This window comes from Carcharhinus amblyrhynchos, chromosome 20, assembly GCF_965287045.1.
Source record: "Carcharhinus amblyrhynchos chromosome 20, sCarAmb.v2.hapA, whole genome shotgun sequence".
NCBI lineage: Eukaryota > Metazoa > Chordata > Chondrichthyes > Carcharhiniformes > Carcharhinidae > Carcharhinus > Carcharhinus amblyrhynchos.
In genome coordinates, this window is record NC_137343.1 from 36,380,646 (window position 1) to 36,395,748 (window position 15,103).

Sequence of the window (15,103 nt, forward strand, 5' to 3'; positions counted from 1 at the left end):
TTTATTTACTAGCTCTACATTAGATGCCAGTACTTTCATGAAAACAGAAATAGAAATAATGCAGAAGACACATCACGGATGGTGAATTTTTTGAAAGTCTGCTTTTCAATGAATGTATAATCTACATTCAGGCCCAGAAACAAGGATTAATTTCACATTTACCTGGTACTCAGGAAATTTTCACTTAACTCTTGTCTTAATACTCCTCCAAGCTTTTGGGGGATGCTGCCACTGCAAATAAAATTATACAACAAAACCATTTTAGGAAGGCTAGGTAAAAACCCCATGGTGCTGGAAATCTAGACTAACTCCGTAACACTATTTTTCAATAAACTGATAAAAAATTACATTTTTATAACTACTAATCTTTATGGAGAGATAAATATTTCTAGTTGTAAATAAATAACATTTCCCACAAGGACATTAAAGCAAAGGTGAAGAAATGTGCCCCATTTGGTGATAGGTAAACTTTGCTGACCTTTCCTTGTAGCTTACTAACTTTGTGCTGGTGATCATTCTTAATACTCTTCTGCATTCTTTCTAAGTCTATGAATGCAATAAATTCAGCATTCAATACCTGCTATTCAGTGTTGTTTATGCAGTACTGCTTTCTAGAGAACATAGTATTGAAGATATGGTCTCAAAATCCATTGTAAATGCTGGTCTTCATGAAAGTTATACACCCGTGGTTCTAGATATCACTATTCCATTTCTCTTAAATCATTTGATACATCGCATAGGAAGAAAAAGAAGGTGGGAGTTCATATTGTACTTTATCATGTCCTCAGGATATTCCAAAAAGTAGTTCAACTTTGAAAAGGGGGTAAATTTAAATTTGGGTGATACTGTAAAATTGCAGATGGAGGACTGGCTGCCAATTATACAGCTCTCACAACTTTTCAAAGGAAAATTTGGCATGGTGTACGGCTGGTCACATAGCTTCCATCTTACACCTCTTGTGTTTCTTTCTAAATATCTCTGAGCTAATTAAAGTCTACTCGTGCACCTTTTAGGATTTATATGTGATAGGAAACCAAAACTTATCTTGTTAGAGAGCACAGAGGTAGAGAATTTCAGCTACCAATGAGCCTCAGAGCTTTTGCTCATGCTCAGACTGGCCACTAAATCTTCTGGTTCTGCCCATCACAGGAATTGTCAGAGGCAAAACAGAAAATTCGATGGACAAACAAAAAGTCTCTTGATCATGGGCAGAAGATTCCGGTCCTGGGGCAGGTGGAACTGAAAAACCCCACCCTATGCATGTGCATAGGTCAACACTTTTACTTTTTTCTTGGCCTAGTGTACTTGAACATAAAGAAATGATGTGAAAACCAAAGTCAGGGGACCAGGAGCAGTGCATCTCAGACAGGGAAGAGATCCCAAAGCCTTCAGAATTGAAGTGACCTTTGGAGAGAATTGCAAGGCAAGCTCTTTGAAGGTAAAAGTCAGAATCCCTTGTGAGAGAAATAAGAGTTTCCATGAAATTGGTTGGCTTGCAGTATTACTGACGTCTGGGTGGCTTGTTGAGAAATCCATGAACTCATTATATTGATTGCATCTGCCATTTTTTGTATAGAGTGGTATATACAACCTCAGTTGGCTTCTAATTCACATGTACCATTTTAAGAGTATAAGATAGATATTGAAAATTGTTTTATCTTTCTAACCTTCTATAGTAGAGTTTATTTCTGTTTGTTCAAAACCTATGAAATCCTGTGCTTTCTTCAATGAGCAAGTGTTTTGAATCTCAAACTTTGTTTATTATAAACAAAACATTATTGGTCTCTAGCCAATCTTACCAAAGACTTTGGGTCTGGTCAAGGAGTATAACATCAGCAGTATTTCATATTTAATTGTTAAATCTCATTAGCACTTTTGGCAATTCTGCAAGGTGTTGGTTGCAAAATCTGTTTTTGTATCGTCCACCAACTTGATGTTTATATTTGGTTTAAGCATCCAGCTCAGTTGTGTAGCTTAGGAACAATAAAGGCATTAGGGCCTCAGCAATGATCTTTACAGCACTTCTTCCCATAATCTGACATTACATCTCATTTTCCGCAATTTGACTCTTACAATTCCTTACTTTTTTGTCAGATAATACTTGTTATTGACAAAGTCCCAGTTGTGGCGTAATAAAATATTATTGTATTGTATGTTCATCTTGGCAAGGACAATATCCTGTGATTTTTAAAATAGAGTTCTCATTAGCTGTCTATCCTTTGTATTGGACATTGGTTTAAATGAATACATAGAAACTGACCAAGCAGGCACACATTTCTAGCAATGGAGGCAACTCACTAGCATGATGATTGCATTGGTTCTTGGGTTTCTTTTCAAGCTTTTCAATAATGAGATATATATATTATATGTACACATACGTATGATCAGCTGATATTGTGCTCAATGGATACCCATCAGAATGCTATATGGATGGAAAATAATTATTGTCTCATAATTAACACTGATATTTTTAGCTCATTCAGTTTGATCATATTTTCATGTCCTGGGTATTGAGGCAAAATTACATATGGTAAAAGAATGCAAGATTTCATTAAATGGCTCTATTTAAAGACTTTAGGTTCTAGAGGGCATTGCTATTTCCAGTTGAGGAAGCAAGTGGTTATATGCTGTTCTGGCTTTGCTTATTTAGATTTGATGTAAATTATTTTCTTGGAATTAATTTGTCATTTTAGCCTGCACTCGATAGTTTGAAAACATGGTATGTTTCTTCTTTTAAAAAAGTGGTCATGTACACGATAGAATAAAATACAAAATGCACTTAAACATTTATGTTTCTCTTGCCACAGCTGCTCCAGACCTATTGATTATTTGCAGCATTTTATGTTTTTATCTTTTGTACCAAGTGCATGATGGATTCTCTCCATACATTTTTCAGTAAGGAGGGTAACCATTAGCACTGTAACTTACTAATCTATTCACTCCATTCATAAAGTTACAATTGCAGACAGACCTCAGCTTGCTCAAAATTGCCTTGTTCCTTTTAACATGCAGCAAAAGTGCCAGCGAAGCCTTAATTGTAACTTTACATATCCTGCGTATTCTGCATTATAGTTCTGAAAATGTCGTTCTTGGCCTCAATTTTTTTTTTATTCATTCATAGAACATGGGCTTTGCTGGCTGGCCAGGATTTATTGCCCATCCCTTGTTGACCTTGAACTGAGTGGCTTGCTAGGCCATTTCAGAAGGCAGTTCAGAGTCAACCACATTGCTGTGGCTCTGGAGTCACATATAGGCCAGACCAGGTAAGGATGGCAGATTCCCTTCCCTAAAGGACATTAGTGAACAGGACAGGTTTTTCAAACAATCAACAATGGTTTTGTGGACATCAGTAGATTCTTAAATTCAGATAGTTTTTATTGAATTCAAATTCAACCCTCTGCCTTGGCAGGATTCAAACTGACATCCTCAGAACATTAACTTAGTTTCTGGATTAATAGTGGAGATAGTGAGATACCTCTAAAGTATATATCTTGCTCGAATATCCCCGGCTATAATATAATTAATACTGTAATGAAACTTTAATGTTATTATATTTTGTCCCTTATTTATTCCACAAACAACACTGAATAGCAGGCAGTTAAATGCTGAATTTATCACATTTGTGGATCTACTGAATTCACTAATGGGATAAATTATGTATTCAGTAGTTTGCTGTTGAACATTCCATATGTGCATAAAATGGATATCTGGCAGTGATTAAAAGACTGCAATCTAAGTAAAATAGATATTGTCAAAACTACAAAAATAAACTTTGAGCAGTTAAGTATCTGCTGTCTAAATCTCTAAGATGGCAGTTCAGCCTTGGGGTTGATACCTGGTATCTATAATTGTTCCTGATAAATCACTGATTTCAATGTTATATTCTGTGTAAAGTAATTATCTTGGTCACTTTCTGTTACTACTGTCAGGCTGCCACTTGATGCATGTTGGCATCCACACAGTGAGATTAATGAATGTGACATTATTGCAGGTTTATAATGAAATTGCTTCCAGCTGAGTGCAGGTATCTAATATTCAGTGTATGACTTTCCTAGCAGTATATTGCCTATTGGTTGTCTAAAGATTCAATAAGTTCCACTAATTACCCTCCCTCATATTGACATTTTTCATTTATAGCCTTTTAATTTTTTTTAACATTTTGATTATTTTTAACACATTCTTCCCAATCTGTAACTCTTTATCTTTCCATTCCACCAGCATATTTCCAGCAGTTCTAATTTACAATGTATTATACAAATTTATTAGGCGCATGAATGCACTTTATTGATTCCTTTTTTCACTAAATTCATCACTGGAGGTGCTGAGTGTTCCCTCTAAATGGATAATGCACAAAGTCCCTTTAAATCAACAAGCAAATTGCATTGTGGCTGAGGAGATGTCCATCCTATTGGCATAAGCCAATACCCATCGGCTAATACCATTTCATGTTTCATGTCATGCATGCTCTGTCCAAAGGAAGGTCCTTGGCTGATTGCTGATGTTTCACCCTTAGTTCATTCTTGGCGGTTTTTAACAGTGGTTGATTGCCTTTGACTGCCACTTTCAGCAGCAGGGTCAGGAGGTAGCACCCAAGTCTATCTCAGCTGGAATGGGAATAGAATTTGCACTGTTAGCATTATTCTGAACCACATACTAGCCATCTCACTAACTGAGCTAACCACCCCACTATTTTCTCTCTAACACCTACATATTAATGTTATGAGAATCTATGATATAACAATAGGACCAATTCAGGGAAAATTTCTTGAAGAAATTTGGTATGAAAAGATGGGAGCCATTTTCTGCTTTTTCTCTGAATGTAAATATTTCAGGCCAGCCAGTATTTGATGGTTGTAATTAGGTCGATTATAGTGAACACACCCTAGAACATGTTTAATCTCTAGGAGTGAATACAATCTATATAACTAGAACAGGATTTTAGCTGTTCATTGTGAACCCATTTTTTGTTAGCCATGAGCTGAATGGCCTCTTTCAGTACTATGTGATTCTATTCCGCAGTTAATGGAAAGGTTGACTACGTGGCAAGTGACAGGATCAAATTTCATGAGTGGTGGGAAGTAATTCTCTATTTTGCTTATGTTTGCCACCTGTCAGAATTTTAATTGCACTTACTGGTAAATTTAATAAACAGTAGGACACGATAAAAAGATCTTGTCAGGGTGGGTATGACTTTCATTATAAGCAGTAGAATGGGATTAAACTGTATGTTTTTGATTTAGAAATAAGCTGTCACAACTGTCAAGAGATGTGTGTCAGGGAAGGTCGTATTAGATAAATTGTCTTTTCTTTTGTGTCTTGTTGACACCTGGCTTTGACAGCTGTGATGGTTTTATTCCAAAACATATCAAAGCCATTTAATCTTACACGACTACAAGGAGTTTTTATTTAATGAAAACTATATGTAGGGCACAAAATCTTTCATCGGTTGCTAATGGATTTTGCATATAAGCAAGTGCAATAACATTTTATTCAAGGTGAAAAGTGCCATTAGTAGGGTATAGAACACACTTCTGTTTTGTGCATTTATTAGGATCTAACACCCCTGTGTCACTTAAACTGAGCCTCCATCTACTCTCCTGTAACAATGTCTGTTCTGCTTGGGCAGTGTCAGCTTGCTTGAGGGCACATTATGGAAATTGTGCTGTGGGGTCGTGTATGAGAGATTGGATTGAACATGTGTAATCGTTTTGATTCGACATTAGAAGTAGGGTACTTCTGTGGTAAGCTGGATTCAAACCCAGGTACTAAATGTGAGAGAGGCCAAAAAGACAGGCAGGCCAGGTATGTTGAAATTTCCCACAGTTATTGAGCGGCCACAACTTAGAACAATTTCTTGTTACTTTGCAAATATGAAGCCTTTACAGAGCCACCAAAATGTTGCAGACAGAATTTTCCAAATTTGAAGTAAGTAATTTAGAATGTGTTTCCTGCAAATAGCCATCTGTGTCCACTTTAAATGAAACATTTACCTTTGTCAGCAGTCTTTGTTACGCTCAGTACAGGCATTAGGATATTGGATATTATGGACTGTAATATGCTTTGTGAATTTATTAAGGTGGCTGCAACTTAATATTAGATGATGGGAACTTAAATTGTGGACAGCATTTAAATCTGTGACCAATATTTAGTTAAACAAGGACCTGAATAAGGGTACTTCACAGCCACCTGTGAAGTTTAAACATCTCAACGTTTAATAATGGATCAGCGTTCGAGGAATATGAAACCTCAAAACTGTTGGTCTCGGAGAATCATATTGAACAAAGGTGAATATTTGAACTCAAGCTGGAACAGAGATAAAAATGAATGACCATTGTCAACTGCCGTTGTATTGTAATGGTCTAGAGCCCACAAGTGTTGACACTGCGTTGATGTGACTAATTTTCAAGGACTGCAGTATAATGCAACCTGAACAAATCTGGTAGAGAGAAACATCTGAAACAGCTGAACCATCATAGCTTCTAATGCAGGCAAGTTACAGTATTTATTCCAGCTTGTGCGACCTGAACAAATTTCCTGGCTATTTGTCTACAAAAGCCTTTTCAGCTTCATGAGAATCCTTTATTTCTCAAAGATCTTCCCTCCAATTTGAGTATCAACTCAACTAAGAGGAATTACGCCTGCTTAGAGATAAAGACTCAGTTATAATTTCTATTTTTATAATTATGGTGTTAATATCATTTGTATCTAACCTTTATGTGTGATAGAGTGAGGTGAATGATTGAGACATTGTGTTTCAAACACATCCAGGGCATTCTCTCTTCTATCTACTTCCATCAGGAAAAAGATACAAAGTCTGAGGTTACATACCATCCGACTCAAGAACAGCTTCTTCCCTGCTGCCATCAAGACTTTTGAATGGGCCTACCTCACATTAAGTTGACCTTTCTCTACACCCTAGCTATGACTGTAACACTATATTCTGCACTGTCTCCTTTGTCTGCATGGCATTCAAGAAACAATACTTTTCACTGTATACTAATACATTTAACAATAATAAATCAAATCAGGTGTGTGGAAGGTGTGTGATAATAAGTAACTTTTATTTTTTAAGTCATCAAAAAGCCTGCAGCTGTAATTTATTTTAAATTTGGAAAACTCACAAGGAAATAGACAGGTTACACAAAAATGTCCTGTTTACAGACTGGAAGGGACTAGACGAATTCTGTCTATTAACTTCCTTGATATAAAACCTAATTTAGCACCTTGATTGTAGTATAGTTTTGCATCTTGTCACATTTGTTGAGTGTTTAGTAGTAATGAACTTTAATGGAGAAGGAAACACTAAGAGTGTATCTTAGTGCATGGGGCCAAGGTGTTTGGCTTGGGATACTGGCCCATGTGTTAATCCAACACTGAAGTAGTCATTCAACTGTTTAACCGAGCACGTTACTAAGACTGTTTTAATGGGAAACCAAAAGCTACGAGGGAATTGGATTAAAAATACAATAAACCACTCTATTTTAATTTTTGGCAGTAAATCAATAACTTAATCTACTGTGAATATAGTCATCATTCTGAATTGTTTAGATATCCTGGAGTTTAAAGAAGCTCCCTGAAAATGTTAAAAGTGAATGATAGGAAGGGGTAAAATAGGCAGAGAGTTGGAGTAATGGGAAATGGAAATCAGACATTAAGTTTAAGGGCCATGTAGTAGGATATCCTGAATTATGTCAATTTCTACAATTATATTTAACTTTAGCTATATAATTGAATTTGGGCATTCTCTGGTAGGGTGACACTCCTATCTAAGATCACCCACAGTTGACCTTTTGACGCAAGGTAAAAAGAGGTGCTTGCCATCACTGGCATTTTTATGGGAAGTTTAGATTTGCAAGTGCAGTTTCTTGAGCCAATTGCAGAAGTACTTTTTCCGAGTTTAGGATGTCAATGCATCAGCTATTGCACCCTTTAGCAATTCCATTGTTAAGTCAATTATGCTGTTAAGGACAGATGATAATCATTGCCTCAACCTTCAAAACAGTATAAATGGACACAGCTGGAACAACTGGATGTGGGGAAGCAGAGGTTGTCACTATGTGAAGCTGGGGAGGGTCTTTCGGTACTATGTGAAGCTGGGAATAAACTTAAGGTAAAAGACCAGTTTCAGACTTATTCTTTCACCACATATTAATATTGGATTTAACAGAATGCTCATGGAAAATTTTGAAAATATACTTTTAAAAGGTTCTGCATTGCATTCTTCTTCAGTAGTTTTGTGCAGATTTATGACTAGTACGTTATCTGAGTACGTTGGGCAGCACGGTAGCACAGTGCTTAGCACTGCTGCTTCACAGCTCCAGGGTCCTGGGTTTGATTCCCAGCTCGGATCACTGTGTGGAGTTTGCACATTCTCCTCATGTCTGCATGGGTTTCCTCCAGGTGCTCCAGTTTCCTACCACAGTCCAAAGATGTGCGGGTTAGGTTGATTGGCCATGCTAAGAAATTGCCCCTTAGTGTATAGCGATGTGTAGGTTAGAGGGATTAGTGGGTATAATATGTAGGGATATTGGGGTAGGACCTTGGTGGGATTGTGTTCGGTGCAGACTCGATGGGCCAAAGGGCCTCTTTCTACACTGTAGGATTCTATGACGTTCTTTTTTTTAAATAGGTAAACATTGGATCATCTGTTCCATATCTTGTGAGGATGTTATGTTAATAGTTGCCGCAGAATAGTTCCATTTAACTGGATTGAGAATTTTGGTTCTAAATATATGATTGGATATGCAAATCTAAATGATCCAATCAAATGGCTCTGTTTCCACCCAGCTGCTGCTGGGTGAAGTTGGTGCAGGTGCCTGGATCGCCCTACAGGGAGAAATTAGGGAATCACTGACATCACTTTGATTACTAGGCAGCACAATATTTACTAACTCTGTTTTACACATGGTTGTATTTATTTTCTAAAAACGAATGTCTTCATCATAATAAGAAAACTGATTCAAATATGGAACAATTAATTTTCTGTTTGAAATAATCTGAGCAAAGTGTAAAAGCCATTGAGGGAGAAAAAAGCACCTTTTATTTTTACAAAGGGTAACATATATCTAACACAGTTAGTGAAATTCTGCCTTCCTTGTTTTTCTATTGTATCCTATTTGTTTCTTTGTTGTTTATTTCATTCACCTCTTTAGTTTACCCTGTATTCTATACCAGCCTTTGCCTAAAAGGGTAGGCAGCCCACTATCAGATGATGTATTTTGAAGCTAGATGCATCCCCTTTGAACAAGAAGAAATGGCATATATGCTAGAAATATGTAACCCCACTAAAAAGGTACTTGTTTATTCAGGTAACTGGAATCATTTTTGTTAGTTTCAAGTTCACATACTTAGATCAAGATTAAAACTCAGATTGCACTAGCGATCAGTCTTAAAATGAATATCTTGCTTGGCACTACTACACTGGAGCATGATCAGATGGGTCTGCTGCAAACTTAGCAGATAGATGATTTGGCTTCTGTTCAAAGATTACATCATTTAAAATAAGAGTAAAACTGCTCTTCGATTTGCCATGCATTATTCATACGCAAGTTGCTTTGTTTTTCTTCCTCACCATTTACTGTATGAATTATTTCATAATTTTTGCTCCCTGGGTGATACTTCAAAGAGTCATTGCAGACCCATCAACTACACTTAAGTAGTGGATCTCTGATCAGCCTCCCTCCTAACAATAATGACAATCTCAATTGCTCTTTTCCTAAATTTGCACTTCATATGAAGTATTTCAATGCCCCAAAATTTATTTTATACAAGCAGCTATCATATTGTATGTGCTCTTTAAAACCTCAACTGCTTGATAGTCAAAAATTACAAATTCAAAGCCAGGATAGGAAATGCCAATGATTGGATGTCTATGAAGGAACATCAGTGAGTCTGTTACGTTTCTGGATAGTCTTTATTCCAGGAATAGCCAGCTTCAAGATTTCCATACTATGCGATGCCTGTCAGGGAGTATTCTGACTGCAGCAGGCACAAGTCTATCACAGCATGCTCTTTATTTTGTGTTTATTTTCCGTGACTACTCTGCAAAATGATCAGTCTGTAATGCCAAATTCAATTTGCAAAACAGTGCTATTTTTGCTCTAATTGCATAACTGCACTTCTTTCAAAGCTTTGCTTAAAATTATCTGCGAAGTATGTGATAGCCACACTCCTTTTAAACAATTTTTAAAGTTCACTTATTTTGACTCTCTCCTCTCTGTACGATATGCTTTGTCTGTATAGCGCGCAAGATATTATACTTTTTATTCTATATACTAATACATGTGACAATAAATCAAATCAAATATATTGTACTTTGCTGTTTAAAGTAGTCAATTGACAGCAACAGTAGTCAATTGATCCTACTGGTTTTAACGTGGTCAGCAGCATGTAAATAGATTGAGTCAAACGTGGAGTTTGGGCATATGCAACTATGCCCCTTTCACCTCCAGTTAAGAAGAATTTCCTTTTCAAGGATTTATGTAACTACAGAATCCTGGTTCAAAATTACAACGTCCTCCATTTCATCCAACTTCTATGGGGTGATAATTCGCCCAAAGGTAGCAGCGCAATTTAGATTGATTCTAGTCATTGTTTTCCTCAGTGCCAAAGTGACAAATGCATGTTTGGTGGACTTTGATGTGATCAGCTTGGCGTAGACATTTGTGGACTTGTATGTGATCAGCTGAAGTTTGTAGAAATATTAATCTCAGCTAAGCATTGTAAGGTGGAATTGTCTATCATGATTCTGCTGTAGTACTATTCCAAGTTTTCATGTGATAATGTTTTCTACAATTAGTATTTTTTTTAAACTTATTATTTATCCACTTGGTAGAAGATTCTTACAATAAATATAAATGGGCCAATTTCCATTTGTTACTTATTCAAATATGTGTGCAAAACAATAGAAAAGACAAAAGTGGTTTTACAATCATAAAACTTATTATAAACTTATTGTGACAGTTTTTTATAGAATGGGATGGGTTTGCTGATGATGGACACAAGGAAGCTTTAAAAAAAATTAAAAGCCCTCTCCTAATCCCCTTAGTTGCCTAAAAAAAAGTCTTTAATGTCGCACATAAATAAACAGTTCAATCACCGGAACAAATCTCTGCGCATTACCTCATTTGTCACTTGTTCTGTGATATTGCTTGCGCAGCTACAATTAGAGTATTATTTTGCATGGAATGAAAATGTCTATTAGAGAGTATAGAAGTACTGAACTTTGTACCATTTATTCAGAAAGATGACCATTTTATGTAATTGCAGATAAGTGACAATCATCTTAAAGCATAGATACAAAGCTCATTTTTTTTTAAATTAGAATGTAACGAAACAAGAAAAGCTAGTTATCTTTACATTTCATATTCAGCACTTTCACTTTTCAAATCTGACAGCAGAAGCCCGTCTATTTATGATAGAATAATCAATCTTAGTCACCTCTGTTACTTTAAAACAGTTGCATTGTATTAGATTTGTAAATCAGACTGAAACCAGTCCTTTCATTCCTGAATAGTTGCATGCTGGTGTGTTACATTTCACCCTGAGTCCAAGTTGATATGGCTGTTATGTGCCTAAGCTATGGATAGTGATGATTACATGGCTGGGCAGAAATCTCTTCTGCTGTTACCGCCTGCAACTGGAAGAAGTTGCAGATTAATACTCAACCTGCTTGGCCGCATTATGAATACACCTTCCTAAGCCATCAAGTCTTGGGTGGGACTCGAATCTCCTTGCTTAGAAGCAGAGACACTACCCAATGTGCTACAAGACCATCACGAGTAATTTTATATTTATTACAAATGGAGGAATGTCATTGTTTTGTTGAGTTTTCCATTACTAAGGAGAAATAATGATGGGTTCTAGCAATTTTGGTGGTCGGCTTGTAATAAAAAGAACTGGCTATTTCAGTTTCAGTTGCATGAACTTTGACTATGTTCCTGTGGTGGGCAAGTAGATATTGTAAAGATGCACAAAAATGATGTGTAAATAAGCTATAAAGCATATTATTACCTGATAGCTGAGGAAACATACAGTTTTCTGCTTAATGACATGTATTACTGGCTTATTTAAGTGAGATATGGGCTGAGCATTTAGTCTAATGGGCAGAGCAAACAAGAAACCATTATCTATAATTTTAGGCATTTATTGACCATCCCTAAATCTCAAAGTGATGCTGAGCCTCATTATTGAACTGCTGCAGTCTATGTGGTGTAGGTATCCCACAGTGCAGCTAGAAAGGGAGTTCGAGGTTTTTCACCCAGCCATCTTGAAGGAGTGGCAATATAATTCCAAGCCCAAGTGATGATTGACTTGGAGGGAAACTTGCAGGTGTTCCCAAACATCTAATGCCCTTGTCCTTCTATTTGACAGAGATTGTGGCTTTAGAAGGTGTTGTTGAAGGAGACTTGGCAAGTTGCTGTAGTGCATCTTGTAGATATTACACATTGCTGCCACTGTATGGGATGCCAATCAAGTGAACTGTTTTGTCCTGGATGGTGCTGAGCTTCTTGAGTGTTGTCAAAATTCGACATATTCAGGCAAGCGGAGTGTATTCCATCACACCTACTATAGATGCTGACAGACTCATGGAGCCAGGAGTAAGTTACTTACGAGAGAATTCTCAGCCTTTGCTCTGCTCTTGTAGCCATTGTATCGGTATGGCTGATCCAGTTAAGTTTCTGGTCAATGCTAACCCCTAACATGTTGAAGGTGGGGGATACAACAACGGTAACACAGTTGAGCTTACAGTGCTGCCCTAGGCTTGAGGGAATCAGTTCCAGTAATCACAGCTACCTTCCTTTGGGCTAAATAAGAATCCAATAAGTGGACTCTTTTCCCCTGCTTGGACTCCTTGATGCCATACTTGGTCAAATGCTGCCGTGATATCGGGGTAGTCACTCTCATCTCTGCTCTTGAATTCAACTCTGTTGTCCATGTTTGGCGGTAATGAGGTCTGGAACTAAATGATCTCAGCAGAACCCAAACTGCAGGATCTGTTTCTCCATCTCCCCTTATCCTGTTGGCTAAGTAGTCACACAAACCCCTTCCTGCATTTGTATTTTCCTCTGAATCAGGACTGTTCTCTGGCAGAAATTATTCAGAAGTTCTTCCCCCGCTGTTATGGGATGAAGTGTCTGAAACACACATTCCACCTCAAAGACTCTGAGCTGAAGTCACTTGAGACTTGAGGTGAAAATCCAGGACAGTATCACTGTCCGCACTGTTCCAGTGTATTACGGTCCTGTCACGTTGCCTCCACTTCCATTTTTTTTTTAATTTTATTTATTGATGATGTTGTGGTTGACTTGTACACACTGATCATGAAAGACTCGGGTACAGGCCACAATCATTTATTCAAGCATTCAGAGAAAGCACTGTCTCAGCAACCCTTAATAAAGTACTCTGCCAAATCACAAAAGTCTCACCTTGTATATTGTTGATAACGTACACAGAACATTGTTTAAATTCCAGTCTTGCTGCATTTATATTAAACGTTTCACCCGAGCAGGTCTCGTTTATCCTCCTAGTGGATACCATTTGTCTTCTCCTTGTCCTAACCAGAGACAATACTTAATCTGTTTCATCTTAGTTTATTGTTAGAGGATACAGGAATTAAGTTGATTACCAAGGGCCTACTGGAGACTTCTGCTGATATAGGTCCTCAGGGTAGAGTCATAGTCATAGAGCTTTGCAGTGTGGAAACAGGCCCTTCAGCCCAACTTGTCCATGTTGCCCTTTTTTTAAGCATTGAGCTAGTCCCAATTGCCCGTTTTTGGCCCATCTCTCAATACCCATTTTACCCATATAAGATGTCTAAATACTTATTTCTAAATGCTTTTCAAAAGACAGAATTGTACCCGCCTCTATTACTACCTCTGGCAGCTTGTTCATTGGCTGTGTAAGTATTTAGTCCCAAAAATGCAATTACTTGAGTTCCAGTTTATACTTGATGGATGCTTGTACCTTTTGTTTATTGCCTTTATTTTATTACTTCCGCTTATTATTTGAATGTACTAATCAGTACACAGTTGTTAATGTGGGTATTGGTGACTCCAATAGTGTTTGAGGAAGGCATTGAATTTTCCAACATCTTTAGGTGTTGATGCCTCTAGTATTGTTACAATAGATACTGATGCCACCAGTAGTAGTGGGACTAACTCATTTACTTTATAGCCTTACTATTGACGTCAGCAGTGCCACCAGCAGCACATTAGTGTACTTTGCTTTCTTGCCAATTCAAGTCTCTCATGCCAGATATAATCATCTAACATTGTCCTCCTATGAGCTTCAACATTTACTTAATCTATTTTAAAATAAAATTTCCCCAGCTGAGCACTCATGGTATTTTCTATTTTGAGAGCTTTATCATTGTTTCCTTTTGTTGAAAATGACATCATGATGCTGTAACAGTCCCCACATTTCAATTGACTCTCAGGCTGTGCACTCCAGATCCTAACCACTCACTGCGTAAAAAAAAGTTTCTCCTTGCATCGCTTTTAGTTCTTTTGCCAATAGCCTTGAATTGGGGTCCTCTAGTTCTAGACTCTTCCTACAATGGGAACAGTTTATCCCTAAGGACGCTGTCCAGAGCCCTAATGAATTTGAATACCTCTATCAAATCTCTTCTTAACCTTCTGTTCTCCGAGCTTCAGCCTCTCTAATTTACGAAAGTAATTGAAGTTCCTCTTCCCTGGAACTATTCTTGCAAATCTTATTGCACTCTTTCCAATGCCTTCATATCCTTCGTAGTATCGTGGTGTTCAGAAATGGACACAATACTTCATTTGAGACAAATCAGAATTTTATACCGATATTCCTTGTTTTAGCACTCTCTACGCTCATGTGATACCTAAATAGAAACACAAAGATAGAAAACAGAAGCAGGACTCGGCATTTAGCCCTTCAAGCCTGCTCTGTCATTCATTTTGATCATAGCTGATCATAAAATTCAATATCCTGATCCCCCACATCCCCCACATTCTTTGATCCCTTTAACCCCAAGAGCTACATCTAATTTCTTATTGAAAGCACACAACATTTCAGCCTCAACTACTTTCTGTGGTAGTGAATTCCACAGATTCACCACTCTGAGTGAAGAAAT

General features: G+C 37.3%; 1 protein-coding gene across 1 annotated transcript in view; it reads left to right on the forward strand.

Annotated features, from left to right (window-relative positions):
• Positions 1-15,103, forward strand: part of fbxw8 (F-box and WD repeat domain containing 8) — a 157,310-nt gene that overhangs the window by 98,921 nt on the left and 43,286 nt on the right. The window lies entirely within an intron of this gene.